General features: G+C 47.6%; 1 protein-coding gene and 1 long non-coding RNA gene across 3 annotated transcripts in view; both read right to left on the reverse strand.

Moving 5' to 3' along the window:
- Positions 1-25444, reverse strand: part of PTPRN2 (protein tyrosine phosphatase receptor type N2) — a 984778-nt gene that overhangs the window by 458762 nt on the left and 500572 nt on the right. The window lies entirely within an intron of this gene.
- Positions 845-6111, reverse strand: LOC111551444. The gene is made up of 3 exons (XR_002734367.1): positions 5787-6111; positions 1611-2084; positions 845-1017 (listed from the first exon to the last, which is right to left on the reverse strand). It is a non-coding gene; the product is annotated as an uncharacterized LOC111551444 (long non-coding RNA).

Raw genomic sequence — 25444 nt, forward strand, 5'->3', positions numbered from 1 at the left:
TGTGAACGTGCCCAGTGCACCCAGCAGAGCTCCGGGGTGGTGTGAACATGCCCAGTGCACCCAGCAAAGCCCCAGAGTGATGGGGTTCCAGGTCTTCACTGCCATTCAGCACTTGCACATTAGAAACCCAGGCATCTGGATGGCCTGCGCTGACTTAATTGACTGGTCAGTCTGGGCAAACCTGTAGTCGGTTTCTTCCAAGCAGCAAATCAATCAGAACAACATGGGTTCCCTGAGCCGTCCACTCGGCTGAAATAACTGCCCCGCAGCCCTCTGCAACTTCGAGATCTCTAGTGAAACGCGGGCATTTAGGTTTTTAAGAGCAAAAAAAATGCCAAAATGATTGCCAAGAAATGCACTGGGCGTTCCCTGGGCACACAGGGCACCTGTGCAGCTGCGATTCTAGGGACGCTCGCTGCCCATGTCCTCCACAAGGTCACAGGCATTTTAAGCCAGGAGTGCATCCTAGGCCCTCCAAGGAGACGACCACCAGGATGTGGCTCCTGACCCCACGGGGCTGACCTGTGGGGCAGAAACTAAGAAGCCTTGTGACAAACAGGGAATGGAAAACTGCCTTAGGAGCAGGGGGGTCCAAGGCCAGCCTGGCCATGGCAGGAGCCGCCGAAGGCCTTCCAGGGCGGATAAAGCATCAGCAACTTCAGCTGTGCTCTCAACACTGACTTCGATTCCTTTCCACTGCCTGTTTCTGCGACTGCACACTTAGAAAAATGTCAAACACGCAAGAGGTTTTCAAGAATCGACAAAATTTACCTAAAAAAGAAAAAGGAAAACAGAAACAAAAACAAAGAGACTGAGTGGCGTTTGGGGTCTGCAGAGTCCTTGTCTGCTTGATTGTGGGCGGTGGGTGGTTTGTGACTGTCAGAATGAGCCTTTCTTCTTAGATGGGTAAGCAGGCAGCTGGGCTTTGCAGTGACAGGTGTCCCGAGGAAAGCAGGCAAACGTGCGCTGGACAAAGACACGTGCAGCCCTGTTCTGTGAAGGACTTGACCTTTGAGTCTGAAAAACACCCCGTACTTTAGGAGCGCAGAAGAGAAAGGCGTCATTTCAGAGAGGGGGAGAGCCGCGCCTCCTCGCAGTGGGATGGCTGGTAACCAGATTGGCAGGTAAAGCCACAACGCGGTTGATGTACCCTCACCTGCCCTATTATTAAACATCCAAAATACATGGTTAATATTTTAGAAAGCAGACAACGGCCCCCATGGTATGATACACCTGGATGGGTGCCTGTTCTCGGCCATGCTGAGAGATACCGACATCCCCAGGTCTCCCCCGGCACCCCCAGCACGACCGCCTTCCCCAGAAAACAATGTCAGATTTTAGATGCTGAATTGTGCGGCCAACTTGGTTTACTTCTTTAATAGCCCTGTGGGAATACAACTGCTTATACGTGACAAGGCCTAACTCCACACAGAACAAACATGAGTATCAAATAACCTCACTTAAGCTAAAGAAACACACACATATGTGACAACCTTGGAGGATGATGGCTGGTGTATTTGTATTTCCCTGCTCAGCTTATCAGTTGGATATCGGCAAGTAAGATTTAGAAGCAGAAACATAAAATATTGAACAAAAACTAAAACACTTACAGAAAGGATTCGCTGTGTGGTGTGAAGGCTTTGTGCAGTAATTGACACAAGATCAGAAAGCAAACCCTAAGAAAAGCGGCGCCCACGCTCCCAGCGCCAGGCCAGGGATTAATGAGCCCAGCAGACAATTCCAATCCGGAGTGGGATTTGCTCTTCCGTTTATGTTCTATTGTCCGGGTCTTATTTTCGCTTTCAATTCCTTTTGTAATGGAGGGAGCAGTTGTTATTGACAATTAATAGGGGCTTCAAAGGCAGTCGTGTTTGGAAGGGGCAGCAGCTTCCCTAAGACCCCTCGGCTGCTGCTCAGGTGCAGCTGCTCTGTATGCCAAGCACAGCCCATGCTGGGCCCCATCGAGGCAGCGCAGATATCGATTTAGATGGAAACCGGGGTCGGCGCAGAGGGTGGAAGAGGCTCAGTGATCTTCGCGTGCTAATGTATTATTTAGACTTTGTGGTTTCATCCGGAGTAAGTGCCTATTTAGGAAAAATTACAGAATCAGTATCTCTGCTACTGATATATTTTCCCTAACAGTAATTCACAGGTAAAATACCAGGGATGATGGAATGCATTTGTGCAAACATTCAGGAGGAGATGGTGTGATCTGGTGGGCTGGGCTCGTCGGAGGAGACCATAGTAACACAAAGCAAACAACATCCACCTGGGAAGGTCCACGGGCCGGGGACAGGCACCGAGGCTGCCCTCAGAGGCCAGCAGGACAGCATGGCGTGGATTTTGGTGAAGCTGAGTGATGCATGGTATACGCGCCCTCACTGATCGAAATTATTCTTTTTACTCAAATATTTACAATGTAAGATAATTCCTTGTGTTTGTAGTTCCTACATAATCATACACTAAAACAAATTTTACCAATTAAAGACAAAACCGAGACCCTCTTCCACGTGAGCCGGTGCAGGAGGAAGCTGCAGTGGGCCTGACTGCGGGGAGCAACCTGGCCACTGTTTCAAAGCTGCCCGCTGAGCCCCGCAGAGGTGCCCTCACCCCGCAAAGCACTTCGGCTCAGACATGCAGGACACCAGGAAGAAGGCAGAGCGCCCTCCGTGTATCCCGTGACGGGTCAGGTGCAAGGAAGCTCCATCAGGAGGCCTGACCACACGGCCCTGTCCTCTGCGGGGCTACCTGAACACAGGGCACGCAGCAGTGACGGTCCGGCCGCCACTTGGCTCTGGGCACCGCGTCAGTGGGCACTGCCCTGGGTATGCTGGTGACAAACGGTTCAAACGACTCTGCCGTCATGACACTCGACGCTTTTGGCCGAGGAACTGCCACTCACCAGCACCGCACACCTGCTCCTCCCGTGCTGCACCTCCGTCATCTCTGCCCACCAGGTAGGTCTGGGGTCCTAGAACCAACAGGGCTCACCCACCCCAGCCCCAGGCAGAGCCGGCCCCTGTGGACAGTGCCCAGCCACAGCCAGGTCTTTACCCACACGCCTAGGCCGGGTCCTGGTCATCCTTCCACAGACACGGGAAAGGGGAATGTAAGTGACAGGAAGTCAAATAGAACTGAAAGCCACCTCATCTCCTGGCTTCCACTCAGAAATGGTGGAGGAAACACTCCTAAATGAAATCATGTGATTCTGTTTAAATCAATGGAAAATTAAAAGGCAGGGCACTGGCTGACCCTTGATGCCAGGAGGGGCAGATGTGGATTCAGGTGGCTCTCGGCCCCCATGGGCTAGCATTGGGCTTCCTGGGGAGCAGCCTGAGAGGGCTCATTCTTGGCCAGATCCTGAGTTTCGGAGGGGAAGAGATCAGACCAAAAACCTTAGTGAGAACCTCGGGGCCAGGGGCGGCGGGAACACGTGGGCGCCTCCACCAGCCCCTATCCTGAGGCGAAGCTCCCTTCACGTCTCCACTGTGTTTTCACTCCCGTATTTTCACAGCTGTGATTCATCCTCAATGCTTCTGACACCCACAAGCCACCCAGCCTCACTTTCTAAAAATATGATTGAGAGTTTGGGACAGAGGTCTCCCCAGCAGAGCAGAGCCCTGGCACCCTGTGCAACATACTGTGAGTGTTCACAGCCGAGACAGGAAGATGATCGTGACGTCCTTTTCAAAGAGGAAACGGGCCCCACCCCAACACAGCCACTGAGGGAGAATCGCAAGAGGCAGCTCCCCCAAAACTGGGAGGAGGGCAGGCCTGGGATCCCCCATACCTTCACGGTCTTGAGTCAGAAACGAGAGATTTGCAAACAGCATCGGAGGCCTTCACTTCCTTCTGCAGCCTTAAAGTTTGAACTTTCCTTATATTTTAGAAATGAAAAGTCCACCAAGAAAGCCAGCATGGTGAGTTTTAGGCAGAGGCCCTCTTGTGAATAATTCGTCTATGATCTGAGACGGCCAGACAAGGATCACGGCCCAAGCTTTTCCTCCCCAGCGACACGTCCACCCTGCTGTCTCCTCTCCAGCTCAGACCAAGATTTTCTGGACATTTTCATGGCTGAAAACCCGACCAGAAAGCTGGCCCTGACAGGACCCTCTCCTCAAGTCCTGAGGACCCAGCTGCGGCCGGCCGGAACGTGAACCGCAGCTCGCAGAAGCAGCAGGCACGGAGGCAGCGGAGGCAGAGGCGGGAGAGAAAGAGCGGGAGCTTGAAACCTTCAAAGGGGGCCTGAAGAACAAGGCCAGGAGAAGCAGCGCCCAGGCCCCACCGGTTTCCTCCCTTCCCTCCTGAATCTGGGCCGGAGCCATTTCAGATGAGAGAGGAAAGAACAAAACGAATCGCAGGAGAAGTAGCCAGAGCCTGCAAGGCCCAGCCAGAGACGGCAGAGGAGAGAACCGCACACCAGGCACGAGGAGGAGAGAGGCAGCCTTCACTAACCAACCGATGCACCTGGAAGAAGCAGGCAGACTTCACTAACCGACGCCACCTGGAGAAAGTGAAGCTCTAACGGTTAGAAGGAAACACTGTTTGAACAGTAGTGGCCTTAGGAAGAAGGCCCTAATTTTTCAGAACACTGACCGGGGCCATTCTTTACCCAGAGCTGCTGTGTCCTGCACAAGGCAACACTGGCTGGAGCCCAGGAGGGCGGGGCAGCTGCAGACCCTCGGGAGCCTGTGCTGGCTCAGGGGGCATGGGAGCCACCTCTCCTTGCTGTGTAAGGAGACCAGGGTCTCTGAAAGGGTGAGGACCACGGCCAGGCCAGCAGCACCACATCACCGGGCTGAAGACTGGTTAACCTGGTGGAATCAGCTGTCTTCATGTTCAAACCAGGACATGGCGCTATTTTGCTCTGGTCACCTGGCCTGACATGAGCCACTGAGACTCGAACACCCCTGCTCTGGAGCGAAGAAGAACCCACACCTCTGTCCTGCCCGGCAGCGCCCCCCACCCCCACCACTCGCGGGGGCACGGGGTCCGTATCCACTCCCTGGGAGCACAGGGTCTGTATCCATTCACCGGGGGCACGGGGTCCGTACCCTCTCGCTGGGGACACAGGGTTTGTACCCTCTCGCTGGGGGCACCTGGTCCCTTCTGTCTCCTCTAAGTCTCCCTTAAACTTAAGGCCAATCCTATGATTTTCTTCTAAAAGCATTCTTCCAGATTCTACCCCAAAGAAACCAGTGACATTTCTCAACATCAGGCTTCCTAATCTCTGCAGTCTGCCTGAAGAAAAAGAAGAGATATGTATATGGCTCTGCCATTTGGAAATAAAAGCCTTTAACCGCCTCCTACTTTTAGCTGCTTTTGCCAAGCAGAGAAGGTCCAGAAAGCACCTTCAAAAGGGCTGGGAGCTCCGGCCCTGCCCATCCACACAGCAAACGCAGCAACCAGAAATAACACGTTCACAGGCTTCCCCGCCCCACTCCCAACTCAGCTGCAAAAGAGCTGATAAAATGAGGACGGGCACTATGGAAGTAAACAGTACTCGATCTACCAGTTTACGACATCATCAAAGACATGTAGAGAGAAAATACACAGGTAATAATAACAATGATAATTCTAATACTATTTTGTTAGATTAGAAACATTTTTCCTGAACAGAAGCAACACCACCTGGGGTCCCAGTGGAAAGCACGGGCCAGGCATGCTCCTCATGACCAGGGCAGAGCGCAGAGCCCACCTGGTGACCTCATTTCCTTAGGGCAATTGCACCTTCCATCTGGAGCCTGGTCCCTCTCAAAGGTAGAAGAGTACAGAAAAGAATTCACCAGAAGTGGCATGGCACATCCCCAGGATGGATCCTTCACCGCACCAAGAACCCGCAGGACGAAGCAGCTCTGTGCAAGCCCCTGACCCCCTGCAGAGCTGAGCTGGCTGCTCAGGGACTGTGTCCCCCAGCAAAGCACAAGCTGAGCCAGCTGCTCGGGGACTATGTCCCCCAGGAAAGCACGTCTGAGTCCTGGGCTCCAGCTCCCGTGAATGGGATGTGATTTGGAAACGGTCTTCAAAGAGGGAAGCAAGTTAAAGATGAAGCCATTAGAGTGGCTCTTAATCCAGGGACTGGTGTCCCGAAGAAGGAGGGACTGGACAGAGACAGAGGCGCCGAGTGGGAAGGCGAGGACAGAAGCCCCAGAGAACACCTGGTGACTCAGCAGAGGTGGGAGGGAGGCCCCTGCAAGCCGAGGAGTGGCGGGGGTGCCCGAGTCACCAGAGGCTGGAGGACCCTCTCTGGAGCCTTCCGAGGTGCACAGCCTGTTGAGACCTCGATCTCAGACTCTGGGGGTGCACGGCCTGGAGAGCTCGGCACTGTTCCAAGCCCACCAGTGTGCAGGGCTCAGCTGCCGAAGCCCTGGTCACTGCACAGGCCATCTCAGACCCTCTGGCCCCGCACAGCCAGAGCTCAGTGACGAGCCAGGCCCACAGCTCTTCCTCAGGACCCACGTGTTTTCTCTCTCCAAGCCTTTTCCTTTCTAAACTGTTGTTGCTTAGTCAGAAATAGAAGAGAAGAAATCACGTTGAATAATATCCTCAAGTGATAAATCTGCAGTATCTGCTAAAGGTCCACAGATAATGTGTTTAATTCAACAAACCAGGGACAAGAATGAGGAAGAAAACACAGCTTGCTAATACACTGGACCACTGCAGCCTTTAATATTTCCCCAGCCTTCCCGGGTTTTCCAAAATGTAAAAACAGAGCCAAGTGTCTGTTCTGGAAGACTATGTGATCTGATGGATGACCTTGATCTTGCCGTGATGGAGACATCAACGGTGAGGTCATGAATTTTGCACCTTTCTGAATTTTTTCCAGCATTCCTGCACTCACTCATTTCCAGTGTTCGACATTCGGGTTCTATTTTGTCTTAAGGGAAAGACAGGTCTCACCAGAGGTTGAAGCAACAAATAATAAAGCCACAGAAATGCTCCTAATTGTAACAAAGTATTTATTTATAACAATATGTTTGTGAAAAATGCCGTCAACCTGTGAGAATACAGTGTACCAAGTGAGAGGTTGAGAAAGCCCTTTAAGCTGTCTTTTATTTTGTAAATGAAAAATATATAATCATTATGCATATTCAGGAATTGGGAAATTAATGCTTATTAGACTTCAGAAAAAAAAAGAAAAAAATAAACGGAGGGCAAGCAGAGGATATCTTCCAGGAATGAAAGCCTCATCACGCTTTCCAGAAGGCATCATCATCTTCAGTGGATGTTATACTCATTTATATCTTAAAAAAAGAAGAAAGGTTAAGAGCCAGTAAATAAAGTGACAGATAAAGTCAGAAGAACAATTTAAATCGTTGAGTAAAGAAGGTGGGCGGAAGTGAGACGCGGGGCGGGGGGGCCGTTTACAGCCAGCAGCCCGTCTGGAAGATGCATTAATTACAGTCAGACGGTAATTACAGTCAGACGGTGCCGCTCTGCGGCCGGCGCCCCCGGGGCCCGCCAGCCTCTGAAGTCTCTGGGTCTGCTTTGTTTCTTCTTCGTGGTGCAGAAGGACATGGTGAGCAGCTCAGCTCTCACTTTCAAGGGACGTTGGTGGTTTTCTCCAGCACTGCTGAGAAAGAAGAGTGTCTGTTCTGGGGGCTGCTCAGGCCCAGGCTTTCCAGCTGCTGTGTGGAGCCTTCGGCTTCCCTTTCAGAAACCTGCCCCCACGCCTGGCCCTGGCTAAGCAAAAAGCCAAATGGCGTTGCACTCACATCCAATTAACTTCCCATTTTCAGCAATTATTGCTTCGCCGGGAGCAGCAAGATGCCCTCTGTGGGGAAGCAAAGGCCCGGGAAGGGGTGGCTGATGCTCTGATGAAGGCCCCTCCTCTGACCTCTAGGCCAGGGTAGAGAGCGCGCAGCCCCCAGCCCTCTCCTGCTCCTCCTTCCCAGGCTTTGAAAGCAGAGGTGCTGCATTTGGGGCACGTCCCGGTCAGTTCCTGTGGTGGAGAAGAATTAAAATAAAGTTCGGAGGAGGGCAAAGGCAAACTAAATGACAGGAGGAAGGCCGGATGATGTGAGTGACTCCTCCACTCGGGAGACAGATGCCAAGAGACCCAAGGCGGAGGAAAAGGTGTCTCGGATGCGCAGAGACGTTCTGTATGTGTTAGAGTCAGGCCGGACACTGAGAATCTCAACCGGCTCCATTCAGGGCAAAGGACGCATCGCGCAGTGAGCAGTGAGTTCGTACGACGCTAAATGCAGAGATTCTAAAATGGCTCAGACCTAAATTCACGGAGCACCAGGCATTTGGCACCACCGACCACTCAGAGGGACACGTGCAGGATAGACGGGGCTCAATGACACGAGCAGAGTAAACCCGGACCACAGTGGCCCCACGTCCAGCACCGTGTGGAGGACGGTACATTGTCTGCGCAGTGACATGAGCAGAGTAAACCCGGACCACAACAGCCCCACGTCCAGCACCGTGTGGAGGACGGTATGTCGTCCACGCCTCCAGGTTGTCAGGAAAGGAGGTCTGCTGCACCACGCTGGGAGAAACGAAAAGGATCAACTTATTATGAAAAGGCATTACTGCAGAGGAAGGGAAAGTGTCATTATCAGAAACCTCACTGAGTTGTTTCTTCGGATGTGCTTACCCAGTAATTTTTTTTTTTTTCCTATAAGTCACTCACTGATGCAGTCAGCCAAGTTCTATCTCCCAGGTGCTGTGCTCAGAGAAGAATAAGAATTTGCTCTGGAGTAGAATGTTGGGGCTAGAGGCATGAATCTGAAGGATGTCAGCCTAAGCGGCAGTGGCCACCAAGCCTGACAGAACCATCGGGGGCCAGGAATCAAGCCCTGGTGCCTGGTGGTGGCCACCAAGCCTGATGGAGCCATCAGGGCCACGCATGGAGCTGTGGTGATCACAACGACCACCTGGGTACTGGAGGAGGATGAGAGAATGAGGAGGAAACGAGTTGGTGATTAGCTGGAATGAAAAGTTGCTGTTGCCATGTTGTGTGATAAGGAGTATGGCTGGCCTTGGTCCTGGTTCCCGGAAGCAGCCTCTGAGTCCTTGGGGCCTCCTGAGTCACAGGGGTAAGGTCGTTTGTGGTGGGCCCCTCGGACCACACCTGATGGTTTATGCAAATGAGGTGAGAGGATGCGGGCTGTCCACACCAAAAAGACCAACAACGTGATGGGTGAGGGGGGCTCTGAGTCATGGATACAGTCTGGTCTTGGGAGAAGGGAGGGCTGGTGGGTGGGTTAAAGCTTGTGGCCAATGGTTCAATCCCTCACACCATGTAATGAAACCTCAATAGAAGCTCTGCACACTGAGGCCCAGGTGAATGTCCCTTGTCAGCAATGCTCTGTGTGTGGCTGCACACTGAGACCTCGATAGAAACTCTGCACTCGGAGGCTCGGGTGAGCGTCCCTGGCCAGCAATGCTCTGTGTGTGGCTGCACACTGGTATGCTGAGTGTGGGCAGCCTGTCCTCACTGCATGGAGAGGACATGGAAGCTTTGTGTTTAGGGCCTCCCGACCCCATCCTGTGGTCTCTGGCTAGTCTAGATCTGCATTGGTTTTTCTTGTAATGAAGCTGTGATCACAAACATGTCACATCCCTACACCTGTGACTCATGCTAGCCAATTCCTCCATGGGAGCATGCAGTGGGTACCTTAAACGTACAGCCAGTTGGTTAGAAGGGTGGGCGCCTGGGGGACCACGGAGCGGCTGGTATGTGGCGTAGCGGGGAGCTGGCTTACTCTGGCTGTGCTGTGAGCTGTGGCTGCTGTATGTGGGGGTGGGGGGTGCTGGCTCACTCTGGCTGTGCTGTGTCAGAACTGTGCTGAAGCCCGAACAATCTCCCATCTGTGACGTCTGCTGCTCAGGTCATCCCTGCGGAACAGGAGGGGTGGTGAGTGCTGCCAACGCACACAGAAACTCGGCCTGCAGCAGAGACTTGAACTAGGGTGGTGATGTGGTCTGGCTGTGTCCCCACCCAAATCTCACCTTGAATTGTAACTGCCACGATTCCCATGTGTCCTGGGAAGACCCCAGTGGGAGGTAATTGAATCATGCGGGTGGGTCTTTCTTGGGCTGTTCTTGTGACAGTGAATAAGTCTCACAAGATCTGACGGTTTTATAAGGGGGAGTTTCCCTGCACACGCTCTCTCTTTGCCTGCTGCCATCTATGTAAGACGTGACTTGCTCCTCCTTGCCTTCCGCCACGATTGTGAGGCCTCCCCAGCCACGTGGAACTGTAAGTCCATGAAACCTCTTTATTTTGTAAACTGCCCAGTCTCAGATACGTCTTTATCAGCAGTGTGAAAACAAACTGACACAGGCTGGGAGGGGCCCATGCTAGGCCAGGATCTGGAAATCAGGGCAGCTGTGTGGATGCCTCACTCTGAGTCCAGCACCTCAGCCCCCAAACACAACAGAGCTGAGTCAAGTCCAGCATCGTAGCTGAGGGCTGGGTCTCTTGGAGTGTAAGAACTGGGAGCTGCTGACAGCGAGCAGTAGAGGAGGCTTCAGCTGCCAGAGAGTGGCCTGGATTCGGAGAGAGTGGACTCCACTCTTCTGGGGTAGGCTTTGTGTGTGCACACGGGAGCCTGTCAGCCAAAACCCTATTTGCAATGCTTCCCTGCTATCTGCCCTGAGCAAAATGTTAGAAAGCTGGGATCAATTTAGTAATTCTTCTAGGCTCACTCTCCAGTTCTTTAGAACTCCAAATCAGAACATGTGACCTGAGCTTAGGAGGAACAAAATTTGAAATTGTACTGCCCAGAAAACCCAGTGTGGATAGTCAGTGTGTTTACATGCATCAGCATGGCAGTCAGTGTGTTTACACGCATCAACACAGCAGTGTATTTACATGCATCAGCACAATACTGTGTTTACACGCATCCGCACGAAGGTGTGTTTACATGTATCCGCATGATAGTGTGTTTGCAGCATCAGCACGACAGTGTGTTTACACACATCAGCATGACAGAGTGTTTACACGCATCAACATGACAACATATGCACTTTTAAATACTCTCACTTCATAGTCAACAAGTGTCTCAAGTATAAAACTATAAAAAGAGAAGAAAGTCTAGAGACATCCATTTCAAGCACACATTGTAAAAACAGCACAGACCCTGCTCCCAGTCTAATGCATAAATACTCCAAATAAAAGGGGACAGACACAAATTTTGAAGCATTAGTAAACGCGAAGGAAGGAAGGACAAATCCCAGATGCCAGAACAGAGAAAGCACAGAGCTGGGGCAAAAAGCAGGCAAGGGGGGCAGGTGAGTGGGGCGGTGGCAGACAGGGGGGTCTGTTAGGGCCCAACAGGCTGAGGCTGGGGTCTGTGCCCAAAGGAGGGCAGGGGCAGGTGCTGGCAGTGCACCCCCAAGGACTGTGCACACCTGCCCTGCACAGAAGGGATGCCAACAACCTGTCCACATGCAGGTGGGCAGAAGAGCCTCTCTTTCTCAGGCTCTGGATGAAAACACAGATGCGTCTTATTAGAAATAGAAGCCTGAATCTGTATCCCACATGGGTGTCAAATTCTAATACAATAAAATACTCATATATCTAACATAACACACTGATTTGAATCGCTGATTAACATCTCTCTGGAGGAACATTTCCAACAATGAGAGTTCCTGGGACTTCGACAGGCTTCTCATAAGAAAAGAAAGACATCAAAGACAAGCACGCAATAAAAAATTATAAACCACACAGAAAATAATCTATAATGAGAAAGTGTGAGCAAAATGTAAAAGAAAATGCAAACTAGAGAATTAACCCCATCTGACCTGGAGATAAAATAACCTGAGACTTAATGGCAGAAATTAACAAACAGGAAAACAGCAGACAGCACAGACACGAGCGGAGTTGACTCTTTGAAAATATGAAGGAAATACAAAGACGTCTGTAAAAATTATCCAGAAAGGAAAAATGCAAAATAAATGACACCAGGAATGAATTCGGGGTGTCACAACATGTGCAGAGAGATTTGCAAAATCACAAGAAAATGCAATGCACAATAGAAACGTAATTGGAAGACATTAGTGAAATGAATCATTTTTAGGAAAAAAACACAAAATGCCGAAATTGAATTGAAAGGAATGGTATCTGACGATACTTGTAACCATTAGTTAAATCAGTATTCAAAAATCAACTCTCATAAAAAGCACTAAAGCCAGGTGACTTAAATACTGTTACTAAAGCTTCAAGCAAGAGCTATTTCCTGTTATGCGGATTTTAGATTTTTCAGTCTAGGACACAACTTACTTCGTGGGATGAGTATTACTTCGATACTAGCACTGAAAAAAAGTAACACAACGAAAGTAAGGGAATTCCATTTCTCAAAAAATAATAGCAACCAAATACAACAGAGGGAAATCAGAAAACAGAACGTTGTGACCAAAAAGGTATATCCCAAAAATGCAAAACTTGTTCCACTCCATGTAATTCACTTTACTAAGAGATTAAAGGGAGAAAAAGCCCCGTAATATCTTAATGATTCAAGAATAAGCATTTGGACCATTCAAAATTTTTAAAATTTTAAGAAACTAGGAATAAAGCATCCTTAATCCAAAAAAAGTTATTTACTAAAATCCTTCAGAAACGATCATCCTTTAACAAGATAAAATGTCAAAGACATTTTCTTAATGCTTGGGATAGATAACGGCGCCTGCCATGACCCCTTTGATTCAACACTATATGGAACACCCTAGATATTCAATAAAATGAAAAATTTTAAGATACATAGAAAGGAAGAAAGCTGCAGATGACATATTGTCTACATGGACAATCTAAGAGAACTGCCAATCAAGCAATTATAACGAATATAAGATTCCTTCAAAGATACAGGTCGCAAGGTCAAAATACAAAACAATGTGCCTATATGCCAGCAACAACCCATGATATAATATCTTGAAATAATTAGAAGTTAATTTTAAAATAATCCTGATCATGTTAAGCTACTTCAAAAAATTTTAATAAAATATTTTAAGAACTTTATATTTAAAAATACTAAAAGTTCATTGAATGACAAAGGAATATCTCAACTCGTGAAGACACATATCATGTAAGCACAGAAGTGGATGGGAAGACCAAACGTCGTAAATACACTCACACGTCTCCTAACCATGGGGACACATTCTGAGATATGCATCATTAGCTGATGTGCCAACATCACAAAGTGCACTTACACACACCCAGATGGCACAGCCCACTGCACACCCACCACCTGCACAACATGTCACTGTGCTGAGTGCTGTAGGCAACTGTAACCAATGGTATGTATTTGTGTACCTAACCTGCACAGCTCACTGTTACTGTTCCGAATACTGTAGACAACTGTAACAAATGGTATGTATTTGTGTATCTAACCTGTACAGCGTGTTACTGTCCAGAATACCGTAGGCAACTGTAACAAATGGTATGTATTTGTGTCTAAACACATCTAACGAAAAAGGTACAGTTAAAGTATGTGATTACAATCTTATGAGACCACCCTCATGTATGCGCTCAGTAGTTGACTGAAACATTGTTATGTGGCAATGATTGCACTTTTGTACAGTTTTGTCCAAACAGCTATCTATTAAATTGAAATTCAACAAAAAAACCAGTCTTTTTTCATAAATTTGACAAGCTCATCTGAAAAATGATTTTAGAATAAGGGACATGTAGATAATTTGGGGAAAGAATGGGGGAGGGTTGCGATTCACCTTGTCAGAAAGGTTTCATATTCTCAGAAAGACTGAGACACCAAGTGTCTACTCTGCACCAGAGTAGGTGAGTATCACAGAGTATGCTGAGTTAGAGAAGCCAGACACACGGAGTGCATGACGTCTGAATCCGCTAACCTTCTGCTTTGGGTATCACTTGGGAGGAGTTGCTGAGGGGAGGGTCTGGGCTGCCAAGGGCTCTGTCTAGAGCTGGATGGTGGCTACACAGACAGTGGACTCTGCACTGAGATGTGCACACTTTGTATATGTTATACTCCAATAGAAATTTACGTATAAAATAAGATGAGAAAGTTGAATTGAGAAAAAGAAAATCATCAAGGTTTTCGAAACACTGACAAACAGAACCAGTGGAATAAAACTGAGTAGTGAGAAGTGTAAGTACACACATGGAGACTGGACAGACAACCAGTGTGAAGTCACACACTGCAGGACAAAGGGTATTTCAATGATTAAATACAGGGGCCAGGACAGCTCCCTATCTAAGTAGAAAAAGATAAAATTCAATGCCTGTCTCACAACAACAAAAATTCCTGACAGATTAAAGATTCTAAAATTTCAGAAGAAAATAAGGGCAAATATTTTTATGAAATCATTAGAGAAAGATGCCATGATGAAACCCAGACTTCAGATGGAAAACACTGATTAAAAAGACGCCATAATAAAGATAAAAGATAAGCTATATCTCTATTTTTGTAACATATATAATGTACTGACAAAGAACTAGTATCCAAATATAATTACATATATTTTATAATAAAATACTATGCTATATATCACACATATAGCATTTCTATATAAATATGGTTTACATATGTATTTATATGTAACATGTATATTTATAGTATATAATATGTAGTATTTATATTAGATAATAAAGTATAAAATATAGAAATACAATTTTATCATATATAATATATAAAATATGTATTTCTAGAATAATGATGCAGATATTAAGAACCCTTACATTCTAATAATAAAATAACAACAACAACAAAATAAACACACCATGAAAATTGAAGTGTTCAAACAAGCAATTCACTAATGAGGAAATGTGAATGGCTAACAGAGCTATAGAAAGCTGCTCCGCCTTATTTGTCTGCCACACACAGACAAATACAAATTATAATAAGATACCAGTTTATGACCCTCCCTCCCTTTGGCATAAACTAAAGAGAAGTCTGATAACACCTAATTAAATTACATTGTGGGGAAATAGAAAAAAATGTAAAAACTGCCTAAATATCCTGCAGTAGAGGAAGAATGTATAAATTATACTGTAATACCATGCCATAGTTACATATAAACTAGATCTAAAGGTATTTGCATGGATAAATCCTCAAAATACAATTCTGTGTGAAGAACACATCTTGAAAGGATAGCTACAGAATGAAATCAGTCACGAAATAAGTCCAGAATGTTGTGGGATGGAAAATACCCAACTCCGGCCCATCTGGCCTTCCTTTCACTTATGGGAGAAAAAGAAAAAGCTGAGAAGTCCTCGTGAGGTCACGGCCCAGGTGTGCAGACTCAGGTTGAGACGGAGACCTGATCACAGGGCCAAAGGATGCTGCCCTCCTTCCACACCAGACCACCACATCAACTCTAACAGGGCTCCTGCATGATGACAGGGGTTTACAGATAAAAGAACCGCACATCTCAGACTTTATTTAAGGAGAAGTCTCTAGGGAAACCCAGAGAAAACTAGGGAGACAAAACAAGCACACCAGAGGAAATTTTAGCCTCTGACAACTACAGCTCCGGCAAACAGTAAACAGCCTAACTCACAGTCAGATAAAGATAAAACCTAATGTGAAAGGCCAATCTGCCTCAGTTTCTTTTATCTGATACAGCATATCTAGCTTTCAACAAAAAAATTACAAGGCATACTAAAAGGGAAAAAAATTACAATTACAAAGAGACAAAGAATCAGACTCAGATATGGCAGAGATACTGGAATTATCAGACCAAGAATCTTACATACCCATGATGAATATGTGGAGTGCTCTAGTGAGAAAATGGACAACATGTAGGAACAGATGGGTGATTTGAGAGCTGAAAACTCTAAGAAAAATCAAAAGGAAATTTTAGAAATCAACACCAGTGTAACAGAGATGACGAATGCCTTTGATGGGCTCATTGGTAGAGTAGACATAGCTGAGGAATCATCAGTGAGAATGAGGATCTATCAATAAAAACTCCCCAAGCCAAAAAGCTACGAGAAAAAAAAAGAAAAAGACAAAACAGAATATCCAAGAATTGTGGGACAATTATAAAAGGTATAACATATGCATAATAGAAATACCAGGAGGAGATAAAGAGAAAAGGGAATAGAAGAAATATTTGAAGTAATAATGGCTGAATATTTTCAAAATTAATGCCAGACACCAAATCGCAGATCTAGGAAACTCAGAGAACACCAAGAAGGATAAATAAAACACACACAAATGCACACTCACACACACACCTGCACACACACGCACATACACATGCACACACGTGCACACATGCGTGCACACACTGCAGAGACACACACTGCACATGCACACATGTGCACACACACTGCAGAAAAATTGAAGACAGGAATTTTGAACAAAGCCAGAGAGTGGGGGAAAAACCTTACCCACAGAAAAGCACGGATAGAATTACACTGGACTTCTTTTTAGGAAGAAGAAAGAAGAGAATGAAGCAAAATATTTAAAATGTTAAAAGAAAACACCCAACTTAGAATTCTGTGTCCATTGAAACAATACTTCAAAACTAAAGAAGAAATAAAGACTTTTTTAGGTAAACAAAAATTAAGGGAATTTGCCAGCAGTTGACCTGCCCTTCTTTTCTTCTTTTTTTTTGAAATGGAGTCTCACTCTATTGCCCGGGCTGGAGTGCAGCAGCACAATCTCGGCTCCCAGGTTCAAGTGATTCTCCTGCCTCAGCCTCCCGAGTGGCTGAGATTACAGGTGCGCACCACCACGCCTGGCTAATTTTTGTATTTTGAGTAGAGACGGGTTTTCACCATGTTGACCAGGCTGGTCTCGAACTCCTGACCTCGTGATCTGCCCGCCTTGGCCTCCCAAAGTGCTGGGATTAGAGGCATAAGCCACCGTGCCCGGTCCACCAGCCTCTCAAGTAGTGTTAAAAGAAGCTCTTCAGACAGAAGGAAAGTGACAGGTCTGACACTCGGATCTACACAAGACACTGCAGATACCAGGGAAAGCATTCCAGGTACCGCCAGAACGAGCCACTGCAAAGGCCCTGGAGAAATCTTGCTTGGCATGTTTGAGGAACAGCAAGGAAGCCAGGGTAGTTGGAAGAGATCTACTGGTTATAAAGGGAAGTTCATAGCAAGAATAAAAATGCATTATCTGTATTATCAATAATAGTTTATTGCTTTTTTTTCTAAGTAGTTCTTAATAACATTACCATAAAGAAACAATTGAGGCTGGGAGCGTTGGCTCACGCCCATAATTCCAGCACCTTGGGAGGCCGAGGTGGGCGGGATCACTTGAGGTCATGAGTTTGAGACCATCCTGGCCAACATGATAAACCCGTTTCCACTAAAAATACAAAAATTAGCTGGGGGTGGTGATGCACACCTGCAGTCCCAGCTACTCAGGAGGCTGAAGCAGGAGAATCACTTGAACCTGGGAGGCAGAGGTTTCAGTGAGCCAAGATCTTGCCACTGCACTCCAGCCTGGGTGACAGGCTAAGCAAGAGAGAGAGAGACTATGTCTCAAAAAAAAAAAAATGCCAGGCGTTGTGGCTCACACCTGTAATTCCAGCACTTTGGGAGGCTGAGGTGGGCGGATCACGAGGTCAGGAGATTGAGACCATCCTGGCTAACATGGTGAAACCCCGTTTCTACCAAAAATATAAAAAATTAGCTGGGCGTGGTGGCGGGATCCTGTAGTCCCAGCTACTCAGGAGGCTGAGGCAGGAGAGTGGCGTGAACCTGGGAGGCGGAACTTGCAGTGAGCCAAGATCGCACCACTGCACTCCAGCCTGGGCAACAGAGCGAGACTCCATCTCAAAAAAAAAAAGAAAAGAAACAATTGAAGGCTACAAATAGTCAATATTAAGTCTCTTGAAAAAATCTATGGCCAAAGAGATACCTGCGTGCTTGGGTCCAAAAAAGCAAAGCCAGGCTTGCATGATCTTGGTGGTTCTGAGGCCAGCTCTGAGTCTTTGCTGTCATTGTCATGTGACCCTTTCCAATCACACTTCTTCCTACCCATGGCTGAGTTTGTCGTGAAAGGACAGACTTCCTCCGGCCATGTTCGGCTCCTTTACTAATTCTTGTATCTTGCAACATTCTTAGTAATCACATAATTTTGAATTCTTTATGTAAAAAACTGCCTGTTTTAAGCCTCAGCAAAGACTAATGTCAAAAGAAAGATGTCTGTAGTATGGGAACCATTACAGGCCCAATAGATCTGGTGGCTGTATATGCACTTTCTGCCCGTGAAGCAGCCTGGGAGGGGCCTCCATCTCGTGATGCACCAAGATACTACAGGCACTGAAACATCGGCTTTTGGCTGCACACTTCATACCCACATAAACCAGAGAATGGATTTCCAAACCTCCAGGAAGAAGAAGTCAGGGGAGTGAAACGCAGAGACCAGGAGCTCAACCTACTGCCCCATCACACTTGACTCTTCGCCCAGCAGAGGGGTCAGGAGTTGCGGTGGAGTCAATGTTCCTATCAGTGGTGAGCCGCTTCAGGGCAAAGCCACACGCAGCCTAGAACCGCACAAGCTCAGGCACCAGACACAGGGAAGGATCCATGTCACTCTTTGCAGCACAGGGTAATGCACTCTCTACCAAACGCGTGAGTCATTCATTCGGAAAGAGATGAAAGATCCGTGGAACCGTGAACTAATCCTCAATATAACGTTTCCATTTACATCCCCCGCACTTAACATCTTCCCAGTATCCCATCGTGGCTGAGTTCACGATTTTGCCGTGTGCTGCTGGTATCCCGCCTGCACGTGTCTGGAGGACAGGGGCATGCCAGGCCCAGGGCTTCCTGAGGGACCTGGCCATCCTCAGCCACAGCCGGCTGAGGGACACCAGAGTGAAGAATCCGACGGCTCTCTGTGACAATATCTCAGGGCCAGGGTGACGAGCATCTGCTGTCCACTGTGCCAGGGAAGAAAGGGAGTGCTGGCTGGCAGAGACTCATGGCTAAAACTACCAGAAGACAGGTTTTATGAACTGCCTCTGAATTTATTTGTATTATGCTGTTTTCATAATTAAAAGTAAAGCTTGTAACAGTTTCCTCATTTATAAATTCCATATTTCGATACAAAGCAAAACACTCGTGGAGGTTCTGGAATCCTTCGGTGTGCAACGCATCTGCCATTTCAAGATAGAGACCAAAGGAAAGCGGAGGGAAGTTTGGGCGAAGTTACAGTGAAAAGCTCCTGATGGGTGTGGTGGCCACGCCCCAAGTTCCAGCTACTCGGGAGGCTAAGGCAGGAGGATTACTTGAGCTCAGGAGTTCAACACCAGCCTCAGCAACATAGCAAGACCCTATCTCTAGGAAAAAAATACCAAAAAATGTTCCCAGTGATAAAAGTAATGTGCCACGTGGAGGGGAACACTTTCCTCTAATCCAAGGGAACAAATCCCAGGTTTTAAACCCATGGACAGAAAAAAGTGTCATCTTTACTAACAACATTCTTACCTATTAGTTAAATCAGAGATGTGTCCTGGGTGTAGACATGACCAGGGACAGGAGGATCAGGGGGACTCTCATTCTTGTGGCCTGACTTTAAAGGGTTGGGAAGTTTTTCAACAAAAATACTCACCAACAATATCTCCCCAACACCAAGCTCCTCCAGGACAGAATGGCATTTGGGTGGCAGACACGGCCGAGAACGGGAAGAAGGGCCTGACCTCCCTGCAAGGCCGTCTGCATTAAAGAGGCCAATTTCTGAACACAAGGCAGGTGGCCAAGGGAATGCAGCTTGACATTTACAGACCTACTCACCAGCCTTTGTTCTCAGTGCCAGGGCACCCGGGTAAGCAAGCCTTCCTTCCTGGCACCGCGGATACTTCTGAAAAGACCCGCCATTGCTTCAGACAGGATGCTTCGCAGTGTGGCGAGAGGGGAGAAGCACACAGACCATCCCACACAGCTGGCTCAGCATTTAGCAATTACATAAAACGTGTGAGACTGATTGTCATTCGCTCCAAAAATGTGTTGAGCACCGAATGGACGCTGACCACATCACTGGACACGGCAGAGGGAGCAAAGCCTAAAGAGAAAGGCCACACACCAAGGCCGTGATGGATGGTGAGAAAATGTAAATCTTAAGCTTATGGACTACGTCCTGGCACACACGATTTTCATAAAAGTCATTAACTCCCAGAGCAACCCTGCAGCGTGTTTCAGATAAAAAAGTTTAAAATAGCTTTATCTGAGTTATATGATTTTAAAAGCCAGCAACTGAAGAAATGTCCAGAAAGTCTCGGTTAAATAAAAAACACTTAAGTGGCACAGAGGCAGGAGGGGGAATCCGGAAGCTGGTGTGTCCGGGGAGCGCACCTCCGGAGGAGACAATTGAACAAGCAGAATGCGGGCGGCCGCGGCCCTGAGGCGGGGGCGGGGGGCATCCTCACCGCTGCTGAATCTGTGCGGGACCCTGGGGCCCCTTCTCCCCACACACCCTGCACCTGCACAGAAATTCATAAAAACAAAGCAAGCACTCCAGTGTGTGTGTCTTTCTTTCTCCTACTAGATGGGAACGTGCTAGAGCTTGTTCTAAATTATCTGCATCCCCAAACAGAGGACAGTCTCCAGGGCTCAGGTAGGGTCAGCCTCCGGCTCTCAGGCAGGCCTCGGTTGTTTGTAAAGACTCTGCTGCAACCAAACTCACCAGCAGAGGACAGGCTGCAGGAGGCTGCGAGGGGCAAGGAGAGCCCACACTGAGGAGACCACAGGTTGGCCCCAGGGGACCAAGATGGGAGCTCGTCCTCAGAAACAGTGCCCAGGGCTCGAGAGGCCCAGGTTACCATCTTCTCTGCTACTAGGAGACAAGATCCTTTCCTGCACCATAGGCCGACAGGTGCCAGCTCAGCAATGACTAAGTACAGAAGAGGCTGCTGCAGGAGCGACATTTAATTCTCAACAAGAGCACCTGGAGGATACCAGGAGGAGCATCACAGACAGGAAAAATTATAAGCAGTGAAGGGCAGCCCAAAACAATAACAGCAACTTCTCTTTCTCAGACACCCTTGAGAGTTACGTCAATAACCACTGCTCGGTTATATTTTACAGAAAGCCTTTCTAAATTACAATATGGTGCGATCCACTTAAACCCTACTGGGCTGAACTTACACATATGTATCCCATTGACCCCTGAATTGATCAGACATTGATGCTGAAACCACCCACAGTTTAAAGCATGGCTGGAGGCTGGAGATCTGACCCAGCTTTAAAGAAAGCTGGTGGCTTTGGGAAAGCAGTCACACGGTGCGGGGCAGCCCGTTCTTTGTTTCCAGCAGGGACCAACGAATCCGTGAGGTCGAGCTAGTTCCTCTGTCGGGAAGCTCCAAATGGCCGGAGAAATACATTTTTTATTAAAAAAGTAACTGGAAACATGTTTACCCTAATCAGATTTCCAATTTTTCACTTTTCCATGGTAAAGATCCCAGCTATCCAGATAAATGCCACTCAGAGCACCCACATCTCCTGGTGGTCTTGGCCTTGTGTTAGCATTTCAAATATTCACATCCATAGTAAGACACGAGAAACAGGAAGGAGAGGAAAGAGGAATCAGAGGGGTGTGCCCCAGCATGCGGGCACAGCGGGCACATTCAGAGATGGTCTCTGAATTGCAGATTGCAGAGGTTGTTTAGCACAGACGTCCTGTTTTATCATTCGAAACCTAAGGAATAGAGAGTGCAAAGGGCTTGCCAGTCGTTGCCTACCTAGTCGGTGAGAGACCCAGGAGCAGAACCTGCAATCCTGGCATCCTGACACTGCCTTTTTCTGTGCGCTGCCCTTCAGGGACTGAGGCAATCCCGTGATTTCTCATGTGGCAGATTCTCAGCCCCACGCCTTCCACCATGACCTGAGGCCCAGTTGGTCTCTAAGAACGCACTGCGTTATGCAGCAGCTCCGGGACTAAAGGATGTTGAGACTTTAAAATACTGTGGCTGCAGGAACCAGGAGAGGATGCCAGGCTGGGTGTCAGAACAGAGGGAAAAGCCGTCCTTGTCAGCCACCTTGGCATGCTCTTGAGTTTCCTGAAGCAGATTTCCTAACCTGACATTTTGGAGACGGCGGGACGGGTTTCTCAGCAATAATCCCTCATCTGCCATTGAGGCGCTGAGCTCTTGTCTTCCTTCCTGGTGTGTGTACCGCTAGCTTTGCACCAGTTCTGCCCACTCGCCAAAACGTCCATCTAAATCCATCCATGCTTACTTTTAATTTAACCTTAATCCTGCAGGATCAGTAGAGGGGCAGGCAATCAGGTTTACACAAGGGAGGCGAGCGGCTGCCGGGGAGGCCTGGCCTGAAAACGCCCCCACCCCTCGCCCCAGAATGGAGCCTCCAGATACATTCAACTCAAACCACATCCCATTCCTCTCTCATGAGAACTCATCTGGTCACAGAGCAATTGCTGAGTGCAGACTCTGTGTGTGACACACACTGCTGCTTTCTGAGGAACACACAGATGAATACAACAGTCCCCACGGGCAGGTTAAGCAGGGAAGAAGCACGGTCACCGCAGTCCAAAAGAGCAGGCTGGAGTCCACGCGCCATGCTGAACAGGTCAGGAGCCGAGGGCAGGTCACTCAGTTCCCTTTCTCTCAAGGAGCTTTCAGCTCAGGAGAATAAACGAGGAGTATACACACACCATGTCCAAAGGCAATCTCAGTAACCACAACCAAAGGGGCTGGAGCCAGTGTAGGCCTCGGGGAAGGAGCAGCCCTCAGGCTGTGCGAGGCTACAGTCACTGCGCGTGGGAGAGGAGGCGTGGCATGTCCGGCATTTCGGAGCCAACGACATGCTAGAGGCTGCCGGCGGGGACAGCTCCTGGGCACAGCTGGTGCATGGGAAGAAGCCGAGGTCATCCTGCAAAGAGCTGAGCCCAGGTGGCACAGCGAAGCACAGAGCAACACACAGCCGGGCTTTTCTCAGTGCAAAACAGGCAAGCCGGAAGCTCTCAAGTGAGTCAGCGAACCACCAACGTGGCATTACAGGAGGATGAACAGGGCAGTACAAGGCAACCTGGGGGCAGGAGTACTGAGTACATGGAACATGCATAAGGCAGGTCAGGCAAGAGGCAGGAAGAGCCAGAATGGGGCCAAAGGATTCAGAGAAACAGGGACAGGGGGCCCTATGGTTATAGAAGGTGGCCAAGAATGGTGCATACGCACTTTCTTCTAAGGACACTTTCTCTCTCTCTAGATAGAAATGCATATGTGAATACACATATGTACACACATACACACATACAGGTCAGTACCATCCTTTCAACTTTTCTGTTTGTATATTTTCATCATAAAATATTGGGGAAATGGTGCCTTTTCATCTCTGCAATGTAAGAGCTCTATAACATCAGAAACTCTGCTTCTCTTACAAACCATGTAGAAACATGTGGGGAAAAGTACTACATGCATCTATAAATCACCAGGTCCTGCTAGCCACAGGCATCTCCTCTTGGTCCTCAAGTTTTCCTTGACTCTGAAAACTTGAATGATGTATTTTAAGGTGAGTAAGTTACACAGGAATAATGTAAGTGCCCATATCCCTATCATCGTCACTATTGCCATCATCACCATCAATAAGCATCACAATAATATCATCCCACCAGCACCATCATCACCATCACTATCATCATTATCACTATCATCAATCACATCACCACTACCACCATCACTACCATCATCACATCACCATCACCATCATTACCATCATCACTACCACCATCACATCACAACCACCATCACCATCATCATCACCATCATATCACCACCATCACCATCACTATCACCAACACCATCATCACCCTCACCATTATCACTATCATCTCACCACTACCATCATCACCATCACTATCATCATCAATCACATCACCACTACCACCATCACCACCATCATCACCATCATCGCATCACCATCACCATCATTTCCATCATCACTCACCATTACATCACAACCACCATCACCATCATCACCATCATATCACCACCACCACTACTATCACCAACACCATCATCACTGTCACCATCATCACTATCATCCCACCACTACCATCATCACCATCACTATCATCACTATCATCATCACCACCATATCACCATCACATCACCACCATCACCATCACTATCACATCACCACCACCGCCACCATCATCATCACACCACCATCACTATCACCAACACCATCACCTTCACCATCATCACTATCATCCCACCACTATCATCACCATCACTATTATCATCACCATTATCACCATCACATCAACACCATTATCATCATCACTGTCACCATTACATCACAACCACCATCACCATCATTACCATCATATCACCACCATCATCACCATCATATCATCACCATCACCATCATCACTATCACCAACATCATCATCACTATCATCCCACCACTACCATCATCATCATCACTATCATCATCACCATCACATCACCACCACTACCATCATCACTGTCACCATCACATCACCACCACCACCATCATATCACCACTATCACCATCACTATTGCCAACACCATCATCTTCACCATCATCACTATCATCCCACCACTACCATCATCATCCCTATCATCATCACCATCTCATCACCACCATTACCATCATCATTTCACCACCATCACCATCATCACTATCACCAACACCATCACCTTCACCATCATCACTATCATCCCACTACCATCACCATCACTATCATCATCATCATCACCATTATCACTATCACATCAACATCATTACGATCATCACTGTCACCATTACATCACAACCACCATCACCATCATCACCATCATATCACCATCACCATCATCACTCTCACCAACACCATCATCATTCTCACCATCATCACTATCATCCCACCACTACCATCATCACCATTATCACCATCATATCACCATTACCATCATCACTGTCACCATTACATCACCACCACCACATCACTGCCATCACCATCATGATCACATCCCCACCACCACAATCACCATCATCACTATCATCTCATCATCATCATTATCAATTATCATTATCACCATTATCACTACCACTATCATCATCACCATTATGATCATCACCATCATACCACTGCCACTTTCACCATCACATCACCATCACCACCATCATTGTCATCACTCTCACCATGATCATTATATCACCACCATCATCACCATCATCATCATCATCATCACCAGCAATCATCACCATCAGCATCATATCACCACCACCATCATCACCATCATATCTTCACCATCATCACCATCACTGTCACCATCATCACCAGCAATCATTGCCACCAACATCAGCATCATCGATGTCCCCAAGTACCATCACCATAATCACTATCGCGTCATTGCTATCATCACCATTACCATCATAATTACCACCATTGCCATCATCAGCATCACTATCATCATTATCATATCTTCACCATAATCACCATCACTGTCACCATCATCACCATTATCATTGCCACCATTGCCATCATCATCACCATCATCGCCACCATCGCCATCATCAGCATCACTATCA

Source organism: Piliocolobus tephrosceles, chromosome 8 (assembly GCF_002776525.5).
Source record: "Piliocolobus tephrosceles isolate RC106 chromosome 8, ASM277652v3, whole genome shotgun sequence".
Classification (NCBI taxonomy): domain Eukaryota; kingdom Metazoa; phylum Chordata; class Mammalia; order Primates; family Cercopithecidae; genus Piliocolobus; species Piliocolobus tephrosceles.